Source organism: Anser anser (assembly GCF_964211835.1).
Source record: "Anser anser genome assembly, chromosome: 5".
NCBI classification, from domain to species: domain Eukaryota; kingdom Metazoa; phylum Chordata; class Aves; order Anseriformes; family Anatidae; genus Anser; species Anser anser.
This window is the reverse complement of record NC_139725.1, coordinates 48820814-48848649: the sequence shown is the minus strand read 5'-3', so window position 1 is coordinate 48848649 and position 27836 is coordinate 48820814. Positions and strand designations below refer to the sequence as shown.

General features: G+C 40.7%; 1 long non-coding RNA gene across 2 annotated transcripts; it reads left to right on the top strand.

Annotated features, from left to right (window-relative positions):
* The first annotated feature begins 1079 nt into the window (after window positions 1–1079).
* Window positions 1080–23912, top strand: LOC310900775. 2 transcript variants are annotated; one of them, XR_014585381.1, is made up of 3 exons: window positions 1080–1617; window positions 4634–4695; window positions 23000–23912. It is a non-coding gene; the product is annotated as an uncharacterized lncRNA (long non-coding RNA). The 2 variants fall into 2 exon arrangements; XR_014585382.1 differs by lacking the exon at window positions 1080–1617 and adding an exon at window positions 2139–2705.
* The last annotated feature ends 3924 nt before the right edge of the window (window positions 23913–27836 follow it).

Sequence of the window (27836 nt, the reverse complement as noted above, 5' to 3'; positions counted from 1 at the left end):
CTTCTGGTCACCAAGTTACAGATTATTTTTGGACAAGAATGCTGTTGCTTGCAATCCCCCTGCTGTATACGTGAGACTGGCTAATGACCGTGGGGCCTGTACGTGTAAACAGCCTCAAATCACGATACAGTCCTGAAAAGAGGTATGGCTATGTCTGCTCGTTCCCTTCAGAGCACTGCTACTGCTGATCGCTTTGCCACTGCAAGAACTGTAATCCACACCAAAAGCCATTTGTAACAGAAATTAATAAAGAGTAAAACCACATGGACATGTATTTCTCACTGCATGTAGCAGCTGTATAGAGACAGCTGTCGCTACCAATGTGCTAATATTTTTTAAGATTGATAAAATATAGCATTGAAGAGCCATACAGTTCAGCTATGCAATAAAGAGGCTTTATTTTAAGGAGGATTCACAAATTTAGTTTTAAATATTTCCACTGTCCCACCAGAACAGTGGAAGCAGAACCAGAAAGCACTGTCATCACTATTTTGCAGTCACCTTCTCACCCCTCAAAAACATTGCTGCTGGCACAATCGGTGTCTCTACTGCCTGTACAATTAAGTAGCAACATCTGGGAGAATGCAGACAGCTGGAGCTCGGCAGCTTGACACCTGAGTGCCCAGCACTGTGGGCTGGATTTGCAGTCCATACTGAGCCACTTGTGCTCTGCCTCTGACCATGCCTTCAGGCTGGGTTCTGGGAGCCTGAGCTCACCAAGTCCGTCAAGCAGCATGTGAGCCTGAGCTGGTCCTTCTGGGCTTGTGTTCCCACTTGGTGAAGCAGATTGCTTGCTCTAGATTTGAGCTAGGGAGACACCCAAAATGTGGGTGGTAAAGGAGGCTATGGATAATGAAGGAGACTGTCAGGAGAGAGCTTGAGTCCTGAGCAAGCACAGCAACAGAGATGCAGCCTGAGAGAAGGCACTAACTGTGGTGTGCTGCAACACCACGGCTGCTTGTTTAGCTTATAAATGTCAGTCAGCCAATTAGTTCAGTGAAGCTTTTCAAAACATTGCCTGTGAGGTTATTATAATTAAAGTGCCAACACAAATAGTCTACATTCCAAGGCCCGAGCAGAAATACCAACACAGGACCAAGCCTGAATCTGATAGAAACGGTGCAGATAAAGCTGGACGTTATGATCAGGTTTCTTTACTGCCTTGTCTTCGCTGTGATTTTCACATCCCTGCCCCGTTCTGCATAGTTTGCTCAGCAGGGCAGCCTATCTGCTGAGTTCTCCTCCAGCTGGCTGATGAAAAAACAGACGAGTAAAGTATTGTAGGTGTCCACCACAGACGGGGGCTGTTAGAGCACACCCAGTGCAGGCAGCCTGTGGTCCAGCTGTGCTTGGGGGATAAGGGGAACCTGCTGTGCAGAGGAATTAGGGGCTGCGTTCAAGCACAGCACCATCAATCATGAAGAATCAATTCTTGCTCCTCCCCTCAGAGCTGCAAAGTGCCAGGGGCTAGCTGCCCTCAAACAGAGCTGATAAACACATCTGAGGAAATGTCAGACTGGTTAGGCAAACCTGATACTCCTAAACCACCGCTGACAGGAGCCCGGATCTCACCCAGCCCTCGGTGATGCTGCAGTAACAGCTCAAGCCTCTGATCCAGTATGTCTTTTATCCATTCCTCCATCCTCCCCTGGGCTTTCCAGACATCCTTGCTCTTTTGGCTTCATGCTGCTTCGCCCCTTCATTTGCATTTAGCTCTGACTGTTCTAATCTGCTTTTTAAAAGCCGGTCTTCAATTTATATCTCTTTGTTCCTTTATCCCATCACAAAAGCCCTGAGATATGCTTTTTCAATGCACGCTCACAGACAAGTTCAATTTTTTTTTTTAATGCCCCCCTAAAAATAGATAACTTTCCTGTGATTTTTTTTTGTTTTCCCCCCACAAGACATTTTTATTCCACTATTCCAGCATTTCTGCTTCCTCGGGGGCTTAATTTCCTTTTGGCTAAGAAAGAGAAACTGGGTGAAGATGTAATGCAGGTCTGGGCAATACAGAGACCACTATAAATATCAGAATTGTAGGTGATGTGGGCTCAGTCTGTGTCATTTGCTTAATCCTCAGTGCTGTGCTAAATGATTTACCAAGGCTGTTTTTTTTTAATAAATCCTCCTGAACCAAGTTTATTTCTCCTGCTATCAACAATCATCAAACTTCTGATTGCCCACCAAGGCCTCCAGAGTTTAAGTTGAAAATAAAATCCTAAAATAAGACGATGGTGACATCTATATTGTTTTGCCTCATAAAATTTGTGACGTTTGTTTAAGTCAAAAATGACATCAGAATCAGTTACTTGGTGCAATTGAAATAAAATCATGTAACCAAGTAGGTAAAATTAAAGTCCAGGGGGACTGGGCTGTTAGACTTTAAGACTTTCTTCATTCAGCTGTGCCTCTTGCTTGAGTGTATTTCATTACAATGAGAGCAACGTCAATTCACTTATACTCAGTGCCCTGTGGCAGCATCCTTAATATTTTACTCACACCTGCCTCAAAACTCCCACTGATTCATCCCAAGGAAGTGTGGGCTGGATGCTAAGTGAGGACTTTGGTATTTGGCTGCCAGTGTTGGAGTTCATCCGTCCCTTTGTAAAAAGCGCATGGGTAGAAGGAACTGTGCGGACACTGAATGTTAGTGAAGTGCAAGGCTAAGACCAGCAGTTACACCTGCACACGCCTGACTTTTAAGGGTAAGTTAAAAGTCACCATTTTGTAGCCTGGAGCACCGGAGTGGAAAGTTACTGAGTTCTGCTGTAGCCAGAGTGCTCCTCTTTGATTTTCACATGCCTTAAATTTCTGAGGTTGTTTTGCCAAAGATGCAGGCAACTTCTAAAATTTTTGGATTCCTAACAACATATAACAGAAGTTATTTGATCATTTAAACTGATGGCTTCTGAGGAAATTCAGATTACGTTATGGTTCTTAATATGTTCATTACCTTTGCGGTTGCAGCTATTCCTACTTCACTTGCTACTGCCTCTCCACTTTGTCTAATTTTGGGGTGTGTCCAAAACAAACAAGGGAACAATCCCTCAAAGCCTTTCACTGCCTCCATTTTCTGATCCTACAATGTGAAGTTCAGCCAATTTTATTATATATCCTAACAGGGTGTTTTCTAATGCTAGTTAGCAGTTTTTGTCCTGAAAGAAGTACGAGTTTTTGATGTGTTGGAGTTAGCACCAAAGAGTTTTGTGATAGCAGAGAGTGGTGGTGAGAAAACAGGGCAAAGAAAACCTTACAGACACTAGGAGATGTTTGCCCAAACAAGGTTTTGCTTTTTCTGGAGGCTTCTAAAGCACAATAACAATGCAGTGTGCCAGCTAATGCAAAGGATGACCAGAGCTATTATCTTTATAAAGCTTAGCTATTGAAAAATGAGCGAAGGATGTAATTACACTGATTGTTAGCTGCTCTCTAAATTATTATCTGTGAAAATAAAATTATTAACAATTAAACATTAAAAAGCCAGTTGACTAATTAGTTCAGGCGAGCTATTCAAAACACTGTCCTTGAGGTTATTATAATTAAATTCCTAATAGCCTATATTTCAAACTCAAATTCTAGCTTAGCTTGCTCCACAGAAACTGGCAAATGTCAGGACCATCAATATTGTAGAGTAGACCAGAGTCCTCTTGTCCAAAAGCTGATGAAAATATGAATTCATCTGAATATAGGCAGCTAAGGACAAAGAAAAATGAGTGCTATGAAGGAACTACTGATGAGTTTGTTGGATCCGGAGATTAGGCACACATTCACACTAGCAAATTTCTGAGCCACAAGTCATCCCTAATGAGGTCTCAGCAGTGCTCCCAGTGATAGCAAACTGCGTAGTGCTTCAGGGGCTGCATCTCTTTACCACCTTGACATTCATTAAGTACACAGCACAGCAGGAAAGCAGCTACTCATCCCCTTTATCAACCTATCCTGTAGTACAAACACACACAAACTCACTTTACGTTAGCATTTCTATCGCTGCTACCAATGGTTGGGGCAGGAGACACAGGAGGAGATTTCCTCAAAATTCTGGCAGTGGACAAAAACAGAGGCTTCTTGTTCCCTTTCTCCTTGATCTTTTGACTGCTTTCTGATCTCTGCTGAGCTACGGTCTCTTCTACCACAGTTCCTTTCTTGCTAGGAATGGTTTTGGCTGGATGGTAACCTGGCACAGCAGTTTTAGACTCCTGTCATTACTCTTCTTTCCTCCGAGCACTACAGAAAAAAAATTTGTTATTTTATGTAAAGTTATTTTGCTAATGTAGGTGGTAAAGCTTTGATGTGGGCTGGCTGAGCAAATTTGGTAAGATGCCTTGCCATCGGTTCAGGGGTACCAAGTATGAGCGGTAGTTTGGCCGGGTGATGAAGACTTCTCCCTTCCCTGCTCTCCACCCTCATCAAGCTGAGAGCAGGAACCTAAGAAGCCAAAGATGTCATGACTCCTGCTTTTTGGCACAGGACAATGACCTGTCATTACACCCCTGTCTTAATTGCTTGTTAGTTACAGGCATTCTGCCTTTGTATCATTTGCCTTTGGATGAAATCCTGCCCCTTTTTTGAGCATCCCCTGTAGAAAAGCCCTAGGTGACTTTTGCTAATAATCTCATTTCTGTGCACCTCAAAGGCCACAGGAGCCCAGAAGCTGAAACTGTAGATCACTTTCTACTTGAACTTAAATCAGATAAGGTAAGTTATAATTTAACACCTTCCTGAGGGAGAGATTAGTCTTGCATGGTCTAGTAGTTGTCCCTGACCTTGTTATTGAAATAAAATGACCCAAAGAAAAGCTGATAGAAACAGAAGCATTTTAGTCACAGAATATTTATTATTAAACATTTATTTTACTTCATGGTAAGAATAGAAACTATTACTTGGTCTCCTGTTTTTAAGGACAAGAAAAGAAACAGTCTTACCTGCTTCTGTTAGTGAGGGACAATATTATCTATTAATAAAGAAACCAAGAAAGCTTTAGGAAAGTTGTAAAAAAAAATATAGTGGACTACATCCAGACATAATGCAAGGTTTAGACCCATGTGATCCAATCCAGTATGATCCAATTAACTATGGCAGCCCGTCAGCTGAAGTTATTATAGGGAACTGGATGTATGCCTCAATTCCTCATTTAATTGCTCGGTTAATGTATCACAGTTGCTCAAGATCAGTAACTTAGGAATATAGTAGTAAGTAATTTACTGATACTCCTTGTAAAAAAATGTACATGTGCAAAATAGTGCATTTTTGTATTGAAAAAATCCATTCATTCTTCCTGCATTATCTATTTTATTAGAATTTCATATATATCAGATTTTATGACTCACAGTTATTGACCTGAAAGTATCAGTTTGGTCACTGTGAATTAGTATTGACCTATATTGTGAGTCAATTAATATTCTGATAAAGCCATAGATGTTTTAAATTATAAACAGTAAAGACCAGCTGGATGAATTTACGTGGGCATGTGCCTTTCCCATCTGGGACTAAGTGTTACCAAGAATTTCATCGAGGGGTAGTACAACCAAATTGAATTTGTCTGCTTTACCTTAAGAACGTGAGACCAGTATTTGTCTCCTTGCTTCCTACTGAGACGCTGAACAAGGGGCTTGTTGAGGTGCCCTCTGAGAGACACTCATTTTCTGTCTGCCAAAGTCAGAGGATCTTTGGGGCAAAGTGTGCCAGGGAAGAGAAACTGGAGCATAGGCAGATGTCACAGTGCTGCGGTGCAACACTAACCATCATTTCCTAGGAATACTTTGGCTGGAGATGAAAACACCTCATCACTCTGACAGTCACAGACAACCAAAGTGTTAGGGCTGCTGGAAATCAGTCGTGACAGACCCTGTGGCTACTTGCCCCTGTCCCGACACTGCCAGTCATGGTGCACGGGCAGAGAGCTGGCTAGGTGGCTGCTCCCTGCGGAGATGTTTTAGTGCTTCCAGACTAACCATCTGCCTCAGTCTCCATCAGTTCATCGTGTGATGTGACAGTAAGTGCAGGTATGGGCTGGCACACTTCCCTTGCCGTAAGGTGACCAGAACTCTCTCTGCTGACCAGAAATCGCCCCTTTTAATTACAGGGGCACTGAGAATAGGAACTCCACGCTGTGAAGGATTTGGGTATTTCAGAGGTTGGCACAATTTCAAACAGGAATGAGAAAACTATTGACTATTCTTTGAGCACGTCTTTTCCACAGCTGACAGGCTTATTTTATGGTGACATAGCTGAGGCTGCGTTCCCTGAGTCTGCTTGTGGAGATTGTCTGATACTGCAACAGCCTCAATAAACTGAACATCCACTTCTCCTACCTTCCTCCACCCAAAAAGCTGAGCTATTCTGAAACGCCAAGTTACTCACTTGGAAAGAAACTAGCCTGGTTTAACACTCTTTATTTTGATAAATACAACCTGGCTGTTTCTTATCATCTTTAAGTCTCTGGATTCCTAGCCGCAGATTGTTTCACATTTTGTTACAGGTATTAAACTTGAGCTGAACAGCCTACAATTTTCCAGCTCCTCCTTTTCCCTTTCTGTAGCACAGCACTATAGTTGTCCTCGTCACTTCTCTTTGTGTCTTAAAGTAGTTCAGCTTGTTTCAATTACTCCTAAATCTTCTAAGGTGAATTTCAGCAGGCTCCCCTGCCACGCATATCTCATCCAAGTATTTACTATCTGCGCTCTCCTAATTCTAGCACTGCTCCAAAGCACTTAAATTTGTTAAGAATCTGGTCACAGCTACTCTTTTTTAAATGAAGGCTTAGGCAGTGAACATTCTGCTCTTTTATATTCTTTATACCATTTTTCATCGTTCCTGCTTAAGACCAGAGCAATACTCTCTTTTATCCCAAATGTATTTCTGAAAGCTTTTCTTACTGTCTTTTATGTCCTTTGCTGGTTGCAGCTGTTTTTATGTCTCAGATTTTCTGATGTTATCTGTAAACCGCTTTAACTTATGTTCAGTCAGTGTCCATGTTTCCATTTTTAAACTCTTCATTTTTGATTTTTAGGTCATTAGCAAGCTCTTGATGTTCTTGATATTGATCATTTGCAATACTTATCTTTCTTCTGCAGAGGGATAACCTGCTATTGTTTCAAAATACAACACCACAGTATTCTACTCCAAAAATGTCAAAAGGATGTTTCAACAGCCTGAACTTTTTTCCAGTTTTATTCCATTAAAAAATAAATAAAGCATAACAAATCAATCCCATTTCAGAAGAACGTTGATTTTGACAGACTGCATATAAGACTAAAATACAATTCCATGTAACTTTTTTCAGCAAACTATTTTAATAATAGTATTTCAAAAATGGACAACACCCACAGGAACAGGAGAAAAGAAAGAGGAAATAAAACTGGTCTGGCTGTATCTAACATGGCAAGAACACCAGATAATACTCCATTACGGCAGTGCTTTTACAGACTTACTGGCAGTAGAGGTCTGGCAAAGAAAGCCCTTCTTGCCTTCTGCAGGATAAAAGTGCATGTGGAAGATCTGTATCAAGGAACAAGCATTCTGCCCTAAGGCCATTTCCATGGGCAATGCAGACCACTAGGGCTGTGGTACCAGATGGCAGAACTGTAAAAACCTCTATATGCCCTAGTTATCTCTGATAATCTGCCAGGTCAGTGTTAGAGTACTGCATACCTTTTTCCTGGACAACTGTTGTTTTTGTTTTTTTGTTTTTTTTTTTGTTTCTAGCGAAGTGGTAAATTTTCTCAGGTGAAGAAAGTCCAAGTAGGAACGTATGAGATGATGAGAATGAGAACTGTCAAAATAGTGAAAAACGCTTTGCTGGAAGCAGGAAAGCTTAGCCCCACTAGGTGCATGGGAGCCCACAGTCCAGCTGCCCCCAGCCCCAAGAGCAGAGCTGACTCCCCAGGTATCTTAAGGACATCCCTCCTCCTGCAGACCACCTCCATCCCCATAGACACTCTGATTAATAATTGCATCTTTCAAAGACTTAGAAAAGCTTCATGTTTTGCACATCTTTGTGAAAACTCATTTAAATTCAAACCACTTTGCTAGTAGATATAGTGCTTGAGATGCACAGCTCTAAAGGCAGCCCTTTAAAGAACAACAAAAACTGCAACAATCACCTCTAATTTTAGATGTCTTTTATTTGAGAGGGCTTTTAATTGTAATAGGGGTCTTTCACAGTCTTCCTACTCTCTGAGCAACTCCAGAAGTTTATTTCACACTGATTTCCCTGAGGATTTTCTTCTCTCTCCTCTGCCACTTCCAATTCTCTGTGATTGCTAGAGCAGATAAGCATCATTAGCAAACCAGCAGTGTTTGCCAGGCTGTCTTCATTCTCCTGTTCTGGCAAAGTTATGCTGTCGTCAACAGCCCTTAAGTCTCCTTAGATTTCACAGCAGACACTGAGTCACAGTGTTCAGCTCTTCTAATCGAATGATGTGATACAGCTGGATCCAGCCCTCCTGGAAGAGCAGCCCCTGTGGCTCAGAGGTGAATGCCATAGCTCGCTCTGCTGACACTGCTGCAGTTCTGGAGGTGACAGAAGGAAACAGATACATACGTGCACTTGTCCTGGGCGGGATGGTGTCAAGGACCCGGGGCAGTAGTGAGCAGACCACACCGTGCAGGCTCAGTTGGGTTAGTTTTCCTTACGGGCTGAACTCAGCCCATGAGCCAAAGGCTGAGCTCTTCTGATGTAATTGGAAGTATAGAGTATCAGACACAATTAAGGTTATAGCTGTATGGAGAGTCATCAAGTCAGACTGAGTATATTGGATTATGCAGATAGCCCAGACTGTCATCAGTCAGGGCAGCAAGGTATGACTGATACAAAGCAAAGGGTATTTTTTCGTGGAGTCAGTTGTTTGATTAAAAAAATAAATACTTCCAAACTGTGCAACACACCTCACAAGGAAAATATTGTGTTGTTAGCATTTGTTAGAATGAACCTTCCTTAACAAGTGAAAATTCTTGTCCAGCTAAGATGGAAGCAGCAAGTGTTAACGAAGTCCAACTCTGCTAATTCTCAGACAGGTTTATACACTGTGGCTTGTACCTCTGAAAACACAAAATTAGAAGGGAAGACACCTTCTCAGCCAGCTTGTTGGGGAGGTCAGTACATAGCAAACTTCTTGCAATTAGAAGGCATCCTAGGACTCATGTTATGATAGATGTTGTCGCTTCTGAAGGCATTTTTTTATTCAGACACTCAGCTTTGCCTTGTGCTTTGCAAATGCACTTGAGGCAGGCTGACATTCGACACAGCACATGGTCTGGTGTGTCTTAGCCCTGAATTTCAAACCAGCTGTGACTTAGCTCACAGCTCAAAGCAGCTGAGAATATCAGACTGTTTTGTAGTTTAGGCTAGGTGGGACACAGATGAGTTTCTTAAAACAGCTGGCATCTCAATTGAAATAATTCTTGCAGCTAATCAGAAAAAGCTTGAAAGATCAAGTTAAAAAATAAATACAGCAAGAAGTCTGAATTCTCTCACATTCCTCTAACTGGAATATTTGCTTTTCTGAGCTACCTCTAATGGTTTCTTTTTTCTCACACTGCCCTCCAACCCTAACATGTGTTAAAATATTTGCCTTGTGCAGAAGATATAAAGGTTATTATACTGTAAAGGGCTAAGACAAATGCTAAGGCTGCATGCTGAAACATTCTGTCTGCTTGCCAGGGTTACACATTGTGGAAGCAAAGCCAAATTGAGGGTTCATCTGCAAGAAGTTTGGGAATAAAAAGTAAGGCACCAAGGGAAAGAAAAAGGATGTTGACGTGAACTTTGAAAATAGTACATTAGTGGAAACAATCATTGTGCCTAAGCTTTGTCTTAGCTCATTGTCTAGAACTTAGACTGAAGGTGGTCAGAGTCATCTGGATCTGTCAGTAATGCTCAGCCTTGGTTTCAGTAATAGAAGATCTCACCGCTCTTGAGCAATTTTTGCTTTTGTAGGTTGCTGACTTTGCTTGTAGTTATGCTTGTTCATTTTTGAGGAGGGTTTAGCTATGGCAGCTAATACTGTTTAGTGAAATGCTGTCAAATTGTTAGCATGCCTCTGTCAAGAACTGCCTTGTGCTGATACTGAAATGCTCTTGCCAAGCTCCAAACAGCCTCCCCTCCCCAGTGGCTCAGCACTTTCAGCTGTTTGTGATGGTACTCTGATTTCACTAGGTTGGCAAAGTGAACACAAGGGTCTTGGGTATGGTTAGATTAAATGCAATGGGCAGAATATGCCACCTAATAATAATTCTAATAAAAACATTGGAGTATCAGTGTCCACTGGCCGTTGAAAATCAGCTGTAGGAAACGTGAGCAATGTGGGTTCCGTCTCTACCTTACTGGAGCCCATTAGGTCTCCATAAATCTGTATTTCTCATCACAGCTGTAGCTCCTCAGGATAAAGTCCCCCATGCTGTGCAATTTGTATGCAATGAAACCACAAACTATTAACCATTAATTTTGTGAGTGAAACGTACTACGTAGCTCTGAAATTTCAAAGTCTGCTTCCACTTAAAAAGGTACGCACAATGAGTTTTAATTTTGCTGCTGCTGCTACACAGCTTGGTGACAGTTTCCCTTTCCACCTGTGCTAAATAAGGTAACAAGAAATAGTTACTGACCTCCAAAATAACCTTCATGATTTGTTTACCTACCCTATCTCCCCTTAGACATTTCGTCCTTAAATTTCCCAGGCAGAGAAAAGAAAAAAATGTATTTTGTTACTTGAAAAGAACTGGACCTCTTCTTAGCGTTGTCTGACTCAGTTGTTTCTCCCTCACTTCAGAATGTCTAGAGCTGATTTTTTATTTTGTAGCTGTTATTAGCTGATGTGCTTTGATCATGTTGGAAGGCACTGAGAGATTTTTCACCACAGAGCACGTCTTCAAGTTTTTGTTTCTTTTTAATGTATAACAGAAGCTGATAAGAATGTTAGTTGAAAGGGAGGAAAATGATGAGTGCAGTACAAAAATTTGTTCCTTAGGTTCTCTTTGCAGCACAAGCTGCAATAACTTTGGCAGAGCATTTAAAGAGACATGAAATAGTAATATGGAAAGGTTTCTTTCCTTAAGTTCTTTTTGACACAAAAGCAAAGGCAAGAAAAACAAACAAACAAAAAACACTTGTCTACAGCTTAGAAATTTGTAAATTTTTTTTTCTGCTAAGCTTTTTTTTTTTTAAATCAAAAATATCAAGGAAATAAATCTGAAGAACTGAAAGATGAGGACTTGCTTGCCCTGTTTTAAAACAAGTAGCTGGGAAAAAAAAAAGTCTAATGTCTGTTTCCATTGTTAAAGACCAAACATTCCTTCCTATGAAGGGAGTGCTGAAAAAACCTCCCCCAGTGGGGACAGATAGTACTTGTCATTTTGATATGTTCAAGGTGGAAATAATATCTAATACCTCATTTTTATTAGTTGTGGGCAAATGTTACTCCATGATATTCTGTCCTTCATGCTTAACTTACATATTTGAAAAAAGAATCAAATATTTTTTTTTCCTTTTTGTAAATCAATATTAAGAGCTTGCAGTATCCATATCAAAATAACAAGTGTTTACCTGGCTTTTCCAACTCTCCTTTAGCAGGCTTTAAGTGGACTAGGCCTGGGTTCCTGTTAGCTATCTCTAAGCAAATAGGGGCAGTTGTGAGCAAATCGCCCAGAGCAGGCTATTAAACTGGCTGTTGCCTTCCGTCTTTCTGGGAATAACTTGCTAGATAGGTGAAGCTACATCTGAATTTATACAGTGCTCCAGAATCCTTTGGGAATGTAAAGCTCTCAAACACTATCAATATATTTGCAACATCGCTGAAGTCAAATACATGGAATATCAATATATTTGCAGTGAAAGCACTGCACAGCCTTCCAAATAGCCTGCACAATGTACTGGCCCATCAAGCTTAGGGAAAGCTGGTACTTTCAGTATTGCCAGCAAATGCCATGCAGTACTTCCTGACTGGGAAAGAGAGTGTTAAGTTGCTCCCCGCCTCTACAGGCTGTTGTAAATACAGTTTCTGACCTGCTGCGGCTCTGAATGGGGAATTCATACCAATGCCAATATAGGTTTAAGTATATGAGCCTAAGAAACAGTATTAAGCCTCATAGGGGGTCTTATGTATCTCTAAAATAAACAGAAGTAGCCTACAACATTTTCTGAGGACATATCTTTAACCTAAGGTCTTATCTGTATTAATATTCCTCAGGAGCTGAAGCTATTTTCCTGCAGACTTTGTGCAGCCTGTTAGGGAGGCATAGCCTGTGCAAGCAGCTAGAATGTAGTGAACTACTGGCCATCAAAAAGATTTAAGTTGCTTTAAATAGACTTGTAGGAATCTGAAATACTTTAATCGCCTAGCTTGCAGCAAAGCGTTTGCGGTGTCTGGATTTATTTATATTCTCCTCACATCCTCTGGAGCAAGAGATAATGGCTGATAACATTTCCTTCTACCCCACTAACTTTCCATAATTACTGTACAAAGGTTTCTGCACGTCCCCAGACTTAAGGCACGGTGACAGGGCTGCCTGTGCAGAACAGAGGATCTATTTACTAGATTAAATAGGAAGTGAAGAGTCAGGATTAGATACATATTTTATAAATAAGCAATATGTGGGAAACAATTGTTGTGGTGAAAAAGTAGGTGGTTCACTAAATTTTAAAGCCAAGTAATTTTAAATTATCCACTAGCTACGGAACACTAGGTTTATCCTGGCCTTGGACAAGGGTAATGGTGGGGTGGAAATCTCCTCGCCATGAGGAAGGAAGCAATGTGTATGATAGACGTTACATAATAACTACATATTTAGTAGTAGTCTCCTTAAATCTCATTTTGGATATTTTGGTGAACTTTTTGACACCCCCACTCAGTTGCTTTCATCATCGTTACAATCTCAACTTAAACTGCATGCTTGCCAAATACAGGAGCTGTTTGGATGAAGCTCTCAATGACCCAGATTCAGGCTCCTGAAGTCCTCGGTTAAACACAAACTGCCCCGTGTTTCCTGCTCCCCAAACCGAACTGCTGGTTTTAGCAACAGACAGACATGGACGAGCAGTTCTCGTCCGGGCCCTGAGGATGCTGTCAGCCCTTACAGGCCCCAAACCACCAACCTGCGGCCTCCTTCACCCTGCCCAGGCTCCCAAGTCACCATGGGGCCATCAGCCCCTTCCCCAGTGAGGCCGCATTAGGGCTGGGCTCCATCTCCCCACAGCCCAGCCCTGCCCTGCCCTGGGCCCCAAGCCAGGCCCACTCACAGGCCCACATCGAGTAATAAAATATGAAACACAACCTGTTTTTTTTTTTTTTTTTTTTTTTTTTTACCAGAAAGGTCAATTTAAAGCTACTTTGGGAATGATCTTTCATGTCTTATATGCAAACAGACCTCCGTGTAGGACAAAACAAAACAAAAAACAGCTTGTCCTTCAGGGCTGAGACCAGTCTTAGCTTGCATTTCTGCATAAAATAAATGAATGGCTCACGTCAGGTTCTCACTCTGGGTTCATCCACATGGTGACACCCACAGCCCAGCTGGCTCCTCCACGTACTTTTCACTCTAGCAGTCTTTAATTTATACTAACTTTTCCCTTAATTTATGCCATCTGTGAAAGTCTGAGCTTTTAATGACCAAGGACATCCTTTGGTGAGACACAATGGGCTGTTGCTGACAGCCAGGAAACAGCTGGAGTTATTGCCTCTCCTGATCTTTGGCTGGTCATTTGGGAGGCCATCCATGCCTGCTAGCTAGCTGACAAGTTGATAGATAAGAGCTGATTTTGCTGCCCGGAAATTTTCTGATGAGACTTTCCTGCTTCTCTGAAGTTAGAAAGCCATGCACGTGATGCTAGACCCTGCTAACTCAGCTCTTGCTGGGCACGTTGAGTCTCTGGTGAATCCGTATTCCCAATACCTGAGTCCTGGTCTTGAGCACCCCAAAATTGCGTGGGCATCTGGAACTGATGTTCAGCAATGGCTTTTCAGTTTAGATTCTTTATTTTGATGGAATTCAGCTCTAAGTGTAAAAAATAAGTAGTCAGAAGATATCTCCTACTCAGTCATAGTCCTACAATTACAAGGACACAGAGAAAATGATATCACCTGACTTGGCAGAATTTTCTTTACTAATTTTCAGTGATGCTTATACACAAACAATCATGCTATTTTTATATACATATATAATCTAAGATCCTACAATCTCTGTTAAAATAAAGTACTTCTTTTTTATTTGTTTTAATTTGTGTAAATCTAGTACAATTTTGTACACAGACACAGCTAGAAATTGCACTAAACTTTAAAGAAAATGCAGCTTAAACACAGGATCATGTGCTGTTTGTGGATCAGCTACAGCTTTTCTTCCTTCTGACTTTCTGCAAGAAATAACAGTTTCAACCCAGAGCTTTGGCAATGTCAAAAATTACTCAGAGCTAGCAGGAAAGTAATTTTTTTTTTCATAATGGACAGTGGAGAAAAGGCTGAATTCAGATGACAGACATTTAAAATAGAATATCATAATTCTGTTCCATGCAGAGTTTTAGATGAAAGAGGCGTGCGGATTTTTTAGGTCCTTTCACTCTTACCAAGACGGCTTGCACTGTTCATGCAGCTAAATTTGTACTCCAGATGTCTGGCTCACTTTCTGTAGTAGGGCTGTCACTGTCTCCTCTACCCCAAGTCATGCTATGGACATTCGTAGTGTCTGTGATTCATATCTCTCAGTATTGTCTTGTATATTATGTTGTTTCCCCAGATGTTCACAGAATTAATGAAAGCAGTTAACATGCAAGTATTCATCAGTCTGATACAAACTGGGACCAACGAGCCCATCACACAAGGAAGCAGGCATCCATGTTTCTCGCAGTCCTTGCACAAAGCTCAGACAGCTGGGTCTTTCATTGGCAAGTGAAGGCAGAGTCAGCAGCAGTCACTTGTCTGAACCATTTGTTCTGTTCTCCACAGTCAGTGGGAAAATAAAAATAAAATGGCATTGTGAAAGACCCGGTTAACATATTTATTGAGCTAGGGTATTTGGAAGCATTGAAGGCACATGCAGCTTTTGTATTAGTATGAGTCTTCACTGAACTGATCATTCTTCATCTGGAAACTGGCATAGTTGTGGGTTTTGCATGTGTGTGCACGTGTGTGTTGAATCTTCAATGTCTTATACATGCAGATGATTAAACATTTGCCAATATCTCTTAATACTGGGAATATTGATTTGGGACCGTGAAGAAGAAAGGTAAATCATGGTTTAAAAGCTTCACAGCATAGAGTGCACTACTTAAAATGTTCCTCTTACTGTTTGTTCATCTGACATAATACTCATAGAAATTCTCAAATGTGATCTGTAATAGAGAGCAGCATTAGCTGTATCATTATAAAGGGAAGCTTTTTATACACTACTTGTTTATTCAAATTTATTAAAAAGGCCCTTAAAATTTCAAATGCTTCTGCATATGCATAAGCATTTAAGAGCCAGATCAGAATTCAGTCTGGCTGTTCTGATTTAGTGTACTGAATGAGTAATGGGATGAAAATCAGGAAATTTGGACTGTTTTCCACATATTGCTGCTTGCTCATCTCATTTTTAAATCTGTTTGTACCTCAGTTTCCCCATCTCTAAAATAGGAACATTTCATGTGTCCATATTTGTAAAGTGCTTTAAGATTTCAACTAAATTTGGTCTATCAGTGGAAAGTTTTATTTATTGTCTCGTTTAATGCCTGCTGCTCATGGACATTTTGGAAAGGGATTAATCATATGTAGGGGCATTGTTGCATTTGTGAGATTATTTCAGTTCAAGAAAGAATTTAAAACCCAGAATATTTCTGAGGGTTTTGAAAAAAAAATGAAACAAGATTTAACAAAGGGCTAAAGTCTCAAGAATGTAATGAATGAACAAATCTTGTCAAATTTAACAAAACATGAGAAAGTTGGTCAGTTTTGTCCCTTAGTTTCTCTATTTGCAAAATGGGATTAAGGAAAGGAACAGCTTCCCAACAAAGCAGGGAGAACTCAGTTTGGTCCATACCTACCCAGTGTATCAAAGATGCAAATCGGTAATCATTGCTTTGTTTTTGTTTTAAAGCCACAATAACATAAAACTAAGGAACTGAGACATCCTTTGGAGAAAACGAACAAACACCAACCACCAGCAAAAGCCAGGGCTTCAAATGCATGTTTACAGAAAGATTTCTGGCTTCTCCGTGATCTGTTCCCTTTGATAGCAATGGCAGAAATCAGGTAGATGTTTCTGGAAATAGGATGAGATTCTTATTCTGATACATCTAAATCTAACGATGTTGTGTTTTGGAATTCATATGGGTAACAGTTGGCAGCACTCAGACAGATTTATGGACCCTGACAACACCCAGACATATAACAGGAGCAGCAGACAAGCAGCAAAGGCTGTTAGTGAATATATAATGGAAGTCGGAGGATACAGCTCATGAAGGCAATTTCATGAAGAAATATGGATGAAAATCAAGTGATCTTCCTGCTATTGGTTCCTGTAGTCAAGTGGCAGACATCTGTCTTACCCCTCAGGCTGTCTTGCTGGGTGTCTCACAATCACACATGTTGAGCTGTGGGAATGGAGGAGTCAGTGAAATTGAGCCCAATCCACTTAGGAGTGAACTCATAGGCCATGTGCTTTTTCTGCAGTTAGTTTCATGCAGTGATAATGAGCAGCCATGTGGCATTGCAACCTACTCCTTATTTACAGCATAAAACAGCTTTATTCCTGTAAGGGCAGAGCCAAATGTTTTACAAGCAAACAGTCTGCACATTTCAAATGAGCTGTTTCTATAATTCTAGCACTTGGTAGTAAGAACTGAATAACATAATTATAGGTAAGGAAGTGGTGGTGTAAGGAGATGATGGAAGGTTTTTTTCAGCAAACAAGCAGAGCTGGGAGAATGCATCCTGCTGCTGTTGAAATACTGCAATGTCCCAAGAAGTCACAGAAGGAACTCTTCAAAATGTAAGAATATACAATGAGCATATCATAAACAAGAGGGTGTAGCCTAAAATGGAGTTCAAGTGTACCTGGCCAACAATTAGCTTGGATGATATGGACAGAAGTCCTTTGATCACAGCTCAAGGCTGGCAGATGGCTGCAGCCACATAAGTAGATCTGAATAGATTACTTTGAAAATGAAATAAAAATTAATAAGAAGCAGGGAGCAACAGTGGGGTTTTTTTTAGTTTGGTTGGTTGTTTTTTGTCTGTTTTTTTTTTGTTTGTTTTTGTTTTTCTGCAGTAGCTCTGATTTAGATTAATTAACTAGCTGTACTGACCTATTTTCGTCTTTTCACACTGCACAAAATTTGAGGAGGTCTGGTCTATGGGCCTGCCAATGTAGTAGGTGCTTAGGGGGTCTAGTCCTGTATCCAGTAAGAAACATTTTAACAGTCACACATTTCTGCACAATATATAGGAGGGAATTTTGTTTATTTCATAATATCTATTTATATGGACAGCACAAGATAAGAAACTGTTAATATTTGAACATTTCTTGGACATTGCATAAAGCGTTGCTGTGTCTTTGTAATTGTACTGCCTGACTTCATTCCTTTCTAAAATTACTTTGCGTTGTCACTATCTTCTATCTCATAACTAAGGAGTCGATGGGAATATGTTTATAATGTGCAGAAGGGGCTTTTCACTGGTGTGTAGCAATTACACATTGCACTGGGCATTTAGCCAACCAGGGTTGTAGGCAAGTGCCATATGTCACTTCTCAAGTACATGATACATCTTTGCTTGAGACCCAAGCATATTTTGCCACACACATTGCCCATCCGCTTCTTGTTTTTATATGTGGATTCTACATGTTTCTCATTGCAAGCTCTCTGCCTTCTGTTCTCTTTGGAAATCATTTTGTTGGTTATGGATGCTATCAGCACAACCAGAGCAGAAATGATGCCATATATTTGTGTCGTGTAAGACAGGAGGTCATATCTGTAAGATTGATCTGTAAATAAGACACCCAGAGGAACCCTGCAAAACCAAGGAACAGTACATCTCTTTCATTATTAAATTAAAAAAAAAAAAAAAAAAAAAGCATGTACTGAAAGTAGTCATTTTTCTCTGCACTCTACTGGCAGGTGTCAGGTGTCTTCTGTAAGTTATAAGGAGATTATAAGGAGATAACAGTGGTTTTTTTTTTCTTTTTGTTTTTAAATGTTCTATTTATTCCTCCTGCAGAATTCCTCTTTAAGAAACATTTTTGGTTTAATTGTAGGCTTATTACATTATGAATGATGAAGTGATTATTTACTTCTTAATCACCAAAGAAATCCTTGAAAATGGACCTGTGTCAAACAAACAGAACAGTGATGAGGGCAAAGATATTTTTTAAAGGAAGTTTCACATGGAAATCAAAGTCATATTCCTGCATAGGGTTTCTATTGCCTCTGCAATAAGATACACTTTGTTGGTATGTGACAGTGAAAAAGGGGGTGAGCTAGAGTGGAAAACTTGGAGGCAGAAGACCTTTAGGTACTAACGGTATGGTAAGGACTTTCTCTAAGGACACAGGACACTCAGATTCAGTTCTGTCCTCCTCAGAGGGATTGATTCCACGTTTTCTGTTTTTCCTCCTCCCTGTGCTGGTCAGCCTTCTAGGGAAAGCTGGTGTCAGTGTTTCAGGCTGATACCATTTCATTTTGCATAAATAATTAACAAGTTCCTGGAACTGAGAATCAAGATGCTTGATTAAAAATGTGCTTCATACAGTCTGGGTCCATGGCAAGAAATTCTCCTATCATCACCAGCATTAACCTCCTGGCAGTGCTGTGACTCTAGCCATGGAAATCTAGCCAAAACAGTCCAGCAAATTCACTGTGGGTGTACAGGCATCCTGGAGAATAACTGAAAGTGTTGTTCAGTTGCAATAATCTTTGCCTTGAAAACTGTATTCTAAAGGACACAAATGAGATTAAGGCAGCTGGAAGACCTCAAACTATCATTAATATGGTTGCACACCTCCTGTGTGGCATTTCTTTGTATTACTTTTCTTGTGTGAAGGAGTCAGCTGAATTTTATGAATAGTTGCTAATATACAGTGGAGGAAGAACTCTGAAGAACATGAATGAGGAGAAGTCAGAGATGCCAGCTACCATGAGATTACACAGCTGCTTCATGGCACAGGGGCAAAAGTAGCAAAACCAATCCCTTCTGGTTTTTCTCCCATGTTCTGTAGGGACCTGCAATGAGCATGGCACCCTCTCCTGGTTTCCCCTCTCAGTCATCAGCCTTCTGATGCCCTTGGTGCCAGCTTCTGCTTCCCGGTCAGCCGTAAGTGAATGCCATGGCCAAGGGCTGACAGTGACCTATGGAAGTGTACAGCTCTTATTGCCTCATCAGCAGGTGTAGTCCTTGAAGAAACCAGCACTACCTCCGGTACCACTTCTTGCAGATTAATTTAAGATGGCTACAAAATTGCCCAAGCCATAAACCCCTGAAAAAATGTGTTTATTACAGTTTATTTTATATATATGTGTGTGGGTGTGTGGGGGTGTGTGTTGAGAAGACCTTCAATGGAATCTCAGGGAGAACAGTTCTCTGGAATTGTTTAGTATCTGGATATCTTAAGTCACAGCACACTCTCCTTTGTAGGTAATTTGTCCAGATTGTTGTGAGCAGGGAGGTACCTGTGTTTGAAATTGTTGGTGACACTGCAGATGCTGCCTGTTGGCATGGTACAAATTACTGAATAGATGAAAGAAATGTTAATGAAGTCTTATTTTGCAGTTTTGAATGGGCTTTCTGTTAATCAAAACGTTGACTTTATAATCCCTGTCTGCTAAAATTACCCTGTATAATTTTAAAATCAGGCTCAAGGAAAATGCAGAAATACTTGGATAAAGAGTGTTATAATTAAAAATACAGTTTCAAAGCAATTAAAAGTGGCTGGGTTTCTGGATCAGTTTTACTTTGATCCTGAAATCCCATATAATCCGAGTATGACTACCTTTTTGGAGGATGCTAATTGAATAGACCTCTGCTTGTCTCTTCCTTTTAAGCCACTGTGCTGTGCTTTGGAATAGGCACAATATATTTGATGAAGCTTTAAAACTGGGATTTCAAACAACTGCCCCTACTCCTAGTTTTTTCAGAGGATAAATATTTGCACTTTAGGGAAAAAATAAAATAAAAATAAAAAAATAAAAAGAGCTAACTACTAGTTGCTGGTCTCCTTTTGCACCACACTCCCATCAGCACCCTCTGGGCTCGGTGATTCAGCCAGTTTTCAATCTGTCTCATTGTCTGTCTAACAGGGAGTGTCATCCTGAAAGGGCAGACGTGTTTTCAATTCCAATCTCCATGAATTTCCATTGATTAAGTAAAACTTTCAGAGGTTTGGCTGCATGATTAAGTTACCGTGAGGCAAGCTGCAGAGGGTCTTCGAGTGGAAAACCTAGTCCTCAGTAACTACCTATGTGAGCACAAATCTCCTGTAATAACACGACAGGTGCTTAATCCCCAGTGAAAGCAGGGCAAGACACCATGCATAAACTACACCAAAAGGCAAATCATGAAGGCAGTTACAGAAACAGTTGTGACGTGCCAGAAAGCCAGATTTCAGACCATCTTTAGGGGCACTATTTATGAAGCCATGCCCTTTGAGAGTCCATAAATAACCAGACACTAGAGGTTGCTCAATGAATGTAGTACCCTTTGTGGCCATACCTCCGTTGCTAATATTAACCTCATTCATTTTGAAGGCTGTAATAGTGAGTTTAAGTTCTTTGGAGAAGTTAGAGGAAACAGAGAACTCTTAACGTGTGAAACCCTCAACTGTGAGGCTTTTCGCACAGACCAAGATAATTTTATCAGGATCCATACTTCCTTCTGTTCTTGCATAGAGCAGAGAATGTACATGAGAGGTTTTGTGCCGCCTTAGGCAGGCCATGGTTCAGGATGAGTAGGCTTCGCTATTCTTCCTCGCGTCCCTTCCTTTGATGGTGCTTGGTTGTGAATCCTAGTCTTAGGTCATGGTCTCTATCCCCATTTGCAGGAAAGGACATTTAGCATCATGAACTCCATTCACGAGTCAAAACTACTTCACCGAGTGTGCCAGTACGTGCCTACCAATACACTAGGTATCATCTGCTCCTCCTTTGGCATATTGTGCCATGACTTGAGGAGGGAAGTTACAAATATGTGAGACAATATCAGACAAAGATCCAAAAATGTGTTGAGCTTTTTGCTACTCAAAAGTCTTATTTTAGTCAGCAACAGTATCTTGCAGATGGAAATTCAAAGCTGATGATAATCTGGGTTTTTATCCTTAGCTGAATTTTAAATACATAAGCTGACATGTCAAAATGTAAGTATAAGCAAGATCTGAGATCTCTGTTAACTTTTTTTTTTTTTTTTTTAAGTCTTGTCACCCAAGTTTGAGCCCAGTGCAGGACAAAAGATATCTGAATTTAAACACATTACTGTTTTAACTGTCATCAATATAATTGTTAGATGCCTTCTTTTGAGAACATGGGACAGTGCGCCAGTACAAGTCATTAGCTGTAACCCCCTTTATTTTATGCAGAGTCATTTGCTGCTGGATTTGCATACATTTTTCTGATGACTCCACCTGTCAGCTGTCATGGTTTCTGCAGGATTTTAGTATTTCACTGTTCAGAGTTAAGAAGGCTTATGAAATCTTGAATCATTTATCAGTATTCAGCGTGGAGTTTCATTATTCCTGCATGGATTACGGAGGCATAAACTGATATTCTAATGGCTTCTTTGAAAGTGACTAACAATGTCTTATCAGGGGAATTTTTGGTAGCTATACAGTGTGTTTAAAATAGTATGATGCGGGGTGTGCAGTGGACAAGATACCAACATTTGTTTTATTTGTATTCTAGGACACAAGGGTATTAAGGAGAAATGAAATGGCAGCTGCAGCTGTTGTAGGCATCCCCCAAAGGGATAGTGCTAATAGGATATATATCTTCATCCAAGGCTGAGTTAATTTTGAAAGCAGAGGATGAAAAATGAAACTAACCACATACAACAAAATCTTAGATAACAGAGGTGGGGAAGAAATAGCCACCGTCACTGATCTCTGACCTCATTGTGATAAAAAAAGGAGATCCTTCCACTAGAAATGCTAAACGACAAGGTTTTGCTATGCAGCTGAAGTATTAGTCTGTCTGAGAAACAGAACGCTTTGTGGAACTGTATGTCTAATGGACAGTGTTTAAAATATTCTGCAAATACTGTATGTATATAGAGAGTGCTGGAAATGCATTGCTCAATGAGGGAATAGCTTTAAATCTTTTTTAGGTCTGGCATGAAAGACTGTATTTTCTATTTATGCTGTATATCAAATATGGTAATATAAATACAAAGCCACAAGATCTGCAAGAGAAATTTTGCTTTTAGTGAGGCCCTAACTTCGTTCCAACTAGATTTATATTCTGCATTTCTTCTAAATTGGTATAATTTTTTTAATGGAGCCAAAAGTAGCTTTTCATTTTGTCTTTGAGAAGCTTTCAGTCTGTCTCCTAGATCTCGGGGATTATTTCTCTCTGGAAATTTGCCAGGTGCAACACTGTGGAGAAAAATGCCTCAAACCTTTATTTAATCTTTGCTTGACTCTCCTACCCAAGGAGTGTGATTCACAGTAAAATTTCCTCATTTAAAATGATTTCTCCTCTACACAGTGATAGGCTTCAATATGTTAAAGCTGCATTTTTGCTGGCAGTTCTCAAAAAAAAAAATAGAAAAAAAAATCTCCCAGTGAGGCAGATTCACCAGCAGTGATGATGGTATGGGTGTTATGCAGGCAAGACATTATTTTACCACTTGGTAAGCTAATATTACACAGAGTAGGGCCAGAAAAAACACATCCATCTACAGCCTGGCTCCTCACGGCATAATCTGCCTGACACACCGCTCTGTTCCTTGAGGAATTCTTTTTTTAGACAGACTGGTAGGGAAGAAGCACAGCAACCTTGTCTTTAAGGTTTCTTGCTAACAGATTTCTTTTTTCTCTCTGTGTTCTCTTACAGATCAGTGGAGGAGGTGACTTCCCAATCTGTACGCACACACATATTTTTCTCTTTACCCTCTGTACAGCCATGGAAATGCCATGTCCTGCAATATTTGGGCTTTTATGTAGAGCTCTCAAAGTAATCATGGGTAGAATCTAAGCAACAAATGTGTTTCCAGAATCAAATACTACATGATTATGTCAAGTATCATGCTGAGTTGTGTGGCTGTCTCCAACCCTATGAGAGCTTTTTGAGAAGCTCATGCAGAAACAACGAGTATGTATCTGACCTCTGTCCACCTCTAGGTATGGCTGAGCAGAACACATTTGCCATTGATAGTAAGCAATGGGAAACTACTGCTCGTTTGCTATGATGAAGAAGAAATGTTTACTCGTGCTCACTTCATCAAACTATTGCGTTTTAGTTTCTAAATTCCTTTCTTGTTGAAACATCAAGACTAGGTTGCATTGATTCCAATAGCTTTTTGGGTTGTTTTTGCTTTTGCTGTTTATTTCCCTCTGGAAATAGTGTAGAAGCTGTTGCTAAGAGCTTATGGAAACAGAAGTGATGATGAAGTGTTTACTACTTTCCAGGAAGCTCGTATTGTCCTTGTGTCAATTTGGGAGACCTGTCATATCTGTTAATAGGAAAGTCTTCCACTGATACAAACATTTCTCATTCGTTTTAGACTCTCCATCACTACCACTTTTCCTGTCAGTATAACTAGTTATACTGATTACAGATTACTTAGTTATACCAAGTTACATATTAAACATATTACAGTTAGTAACGTGTATTACTAACTGTTCTGCAGAGAAAGAAAGAGACGCACCTTAGGAGTAATGTCTGAAAAATTGCTAGTGAGATCTGAGGCGATATCCTAATGGATCATCAGCCACAGCTACGTAGTGGGACTTACCCAGTAGCGAGAAGAGGGTTTTGTTTCCCATTTCACTGAGGCATGCGTAGTGCTGCTCTGCACCATGGAAACGCTCGTCTCAGTCCCTGCAGTGGGAGCGGTGAAGGATGAGGCTGTTGAAGTGACACAAATTATCTCTCCATCAGGGTGTGAGGTTGAGTTTTTCATGCCCAGTGCTCAGAGGTTGCAGTAGCTCGGTGTCAGCACTGGCTCCTGCAGCAGTGCTTGGCATTGCTAAGGGGACAAAGCCTCCCCCACCTACACACTTCCCAAGGTAACCACTTGTCTTTCTGCAGCTAAATCAAAGCTCCTCACAGGGCAAACTGAGAGAAACAACAAAGTAAAGAGAGGGAAAGCAATCGGCAATCCCATAATCCATTCTTGGACTTTGTGGTAAATTGCATTCTGAGTTCCTTGGGGCCAAGCCTAGGTTCTGGGAAGCAAGGGAACTGTGTCTGGGTATCTGGATGTAAAACTCATGGTACATGTGACATTAATTTTACTCATGGTACACGTTTCTCAGCAGGCTGCAGCCCCTTTTCTGAAGCCTGCCGGTAACCTGGACCATCCCACTGCTATTTAAAAAGAATAGTGTATCGGGAGCAGTCATTGATATAGCACCCTACTTGGTTCAAGCTATTGTTTTATTAATTCACTGTAAGGAGATAATGGGAGCTCATACAAAACCTAGCCACTTTTAGCACCTCAAGCACTTTTGCCAGTCCTGGCAGCACTTCGCAGGTAATCAATAGTGACAGGGCAGTGCCTTTGAACAGGGAGCTGCTCGTTCGGGTTACAAACACCTTGTGGAGAAGGTGTCCTTTGATAAAACCCACCAGCCACGCAATTAGTAGTTTGTGGTTTAAGGATGCATTATTTTCCCGTCAGGGAGAACAGAGGAGCTGCCCTGCTACACCCACCTCGCGTAAGGCCCAGTGCCATGCTGCCTGCACCGGCGTGGCGGGGAACTCGGTCAAGGCATCGAGCCCGTAGGACTGGAGCCGGAGCCACCGTCTGCCTAACTCAGGTGTAGTGCTGCAGAGATGACGTGAATCCTGCTGAAATTCATATGACTCTGCGGGATATAGAAAGAAAACCAATGGGGCAGAGGGTGATTTGGGCTGAAATACAGCCCAGTGTGATCAGTCCTCTTTGCCTCACTAATTCCTGAATAATTTTGAGTAAAGGTTTTAAAGTGTGAGGGATAGTTTTGTCCTTAGCTGGTGGCTTTGTAAAATAACATTTACGGTTAAAGCAGTCAAGAACCACCGTGGCCAAAATCCCTTTTTTCTCAAATATATTTGATTGTAACATAATAAATTACTTCTACCTATAACTTTTGTAAGGAGAATTGCCTTTGAGCTCATGGCAGGGAGAAACAGGAATTGGTAAGCAAATCAGCTGCCAGAATAAACAAATGTTTTTTCAGTGATTTTTTTTTTTTTCAAATGACAATGACCTAGCATTACAGAATTTTAGGAAATGATTGCCTTAAACTATGTCTACATTACCAAATACTGCAGCATGATGAGAATGGATGGCTAGAACAGAACTGCGGTTGCTGCAGATCAGTCATCCACACTGTGATCCTTTTGAGGGGCTTCACTCCAGACTATTTCTGCTCTAAGGAGCCTGCTTTGGCAGGGGGGTTGGACCCGATGATCTTTCGAGGTCCCTTCCAACCCCTTCGATTCTGTGATTCTGTGATTTCTAGTTTGGTCCTGAGAACTGGGTTTCCATTACTGGTTCACCCAATGATCTTCCAGTTTAGTTTCACTTGAAAAGAGCCCAGGCTGTGTGTGCCAGGACAGCTTTCTGGTGCAATCCAAAGCGCAGTAAAGTGAGCTTTACAGAGAGTGCACTTCCAGAGTGCCCGCCTGATCCAGACTTAGACACTAATGTACATCACCCTTGGGCTGATGCTGAATTAGCAATAAGTATTTGTGGTGTCTATCCATTAGAAGACTGCACCTTCTGTGCTAAGTACAGAAGAAGTATCTCCAAAAACAGCCACTGTACTTTAAACCTCCCCTAAGGACTATGAAGTAGAGGAAATCTGTGTTTTTCTGTGATCTCAGTTAATTCAAATAGCAGCTATTTGGAACAAATCACAATCACTCCTTCCTGTAACAAATGCAAATTTTCAGATTGCCAGATGGATTTGAATGAGCAACGGACTAATTTTGGCTTGCAGGAATAATAATAAAACTGAAATATTTCTGCTCCTCATCTACAGTTACAGTTAAAAATGGACAACGTATGGAAATATTTTGAGGAATGAAAGACCTCAGAACACTATGGAGTATTTGGGCCATGGTTTCCACAACATGGAGCCTTAATAGGATGCAGTAGCAAAATCTGGCATTTGCATAGCTGGTGTATGCTATAGAATTATCAGTCACACACATGTACATTCAGTGCTTAAGCAGTCTGCCCCAAAAACCTTTAACTTGAGTAGTCTTGATCAAAAGTACCTGCGAGTTTTCTAGGATCTGGTATTTGTATTCAAAACTCGTCAGTTCTCTAAGTGATAAATAATGAGGATTATTGATCTTTGAGTGTTAATGCTGACCATTTCCTAGTGACTGGAGCTAAATTTGTAATAAGCAAAATGTCTTGGGATCAGTTGGAAATCTGCACAAGTCCAGTGATACTTAGTGGCTTTATTTGTATGTTTAGACTATGAGTTTATTTTCATTGCAGAGATATTGTTTATTAGTTTATCCTATTGCTGTTGAAAAAAAAAAACACAGCTATTTTTGCTGCTAATTATTTTCTGTGAGAATTTTCACACTCAGTGGCACCAAGAACAAGGGAAACCTTCATATTCACTATGGTCCATCTTTTCTGCTGAAGGTCTTGTGTCAGAAGATGACACATAGGGAAAACCACTACAGACAACAGGCTTCAAAAATCCTCTGTGTATTGTTGCACTGCACAGAAGCCAGTGGGGAATTCAGGGAAGCACAGATATAGAGGCATCATTTTATGCATACAGTCCAAAGGAACAAAATACTGGCTGAAGAGGTCTACTTTTGACTGCACTGTAGCAGGGAACCAGCACACAGAAAACAAAGGCTGAGTCCCTGCTCTAAATGTCTCAGCTGACATTGCTCTAGTCAGTGTGGTGTGAGGTGTGGCAATGGATTTATCCTATCTCATAGGATAGGGGTAAATATTAAAATAGTAGTGTGGGTACAAATTACCTTCCCTCAAAGGGTAAGGCAGACATCCCAACATCCTATTGCCATATGAATTTTTTCTGAGTTTGGCACCCTTTAGGCCACTTTGGATATCTAAATACTCATGTGCTGTATAGTTCTTGAGCCCTGTCCTCCACGTTGTCTTTATTAAGCAGTAGTAATTACACAATTTTGAGAAGCTCTTCTCATGCCCTTGGTAATTTATGGATTTGGTTTTGTTTCTTCCACAGGAAGAAACTGGTCTAAGACAGAATAAAAGGAATAACAAGCCATTTTTTATCTCTTCTACTGAATGGAAATTAAAGAAGCCCTCAGTGCCAGTGGACTTCTGGTTGTGGGGAGAAAAACAGTCAAAAGCCTAGGATTTTTCCCTCTTTTTTTTTTTTTTTAAAAATCTATTTCTGACTTGTCCTTTTTATCTTACTTGCATGACAACCCCTTTATGCCTCAGGCTTCTTCATGTCTCCAAAACATCTATAAAGGGATTGCAGTATAACTTCTCTTGTCAACAAAAATTCTCCTCATCAGACAAATTGCTACCTAGAACAGTCCTCTGAATGACAGTCAGCATCCTTGGAGCAAGGGGAGGGGTGAGAAAGGTGAGACTGCCAGGACATTTTCAGACATAAGGAAGAGTCATATCATCTACCACTCACCCTCCTGTGCTTAAATTGCCCTCTCCATACGGCACCAGCCAGCTCTCCTGCAGTTTACCCAACATGTGTCTCGAGGT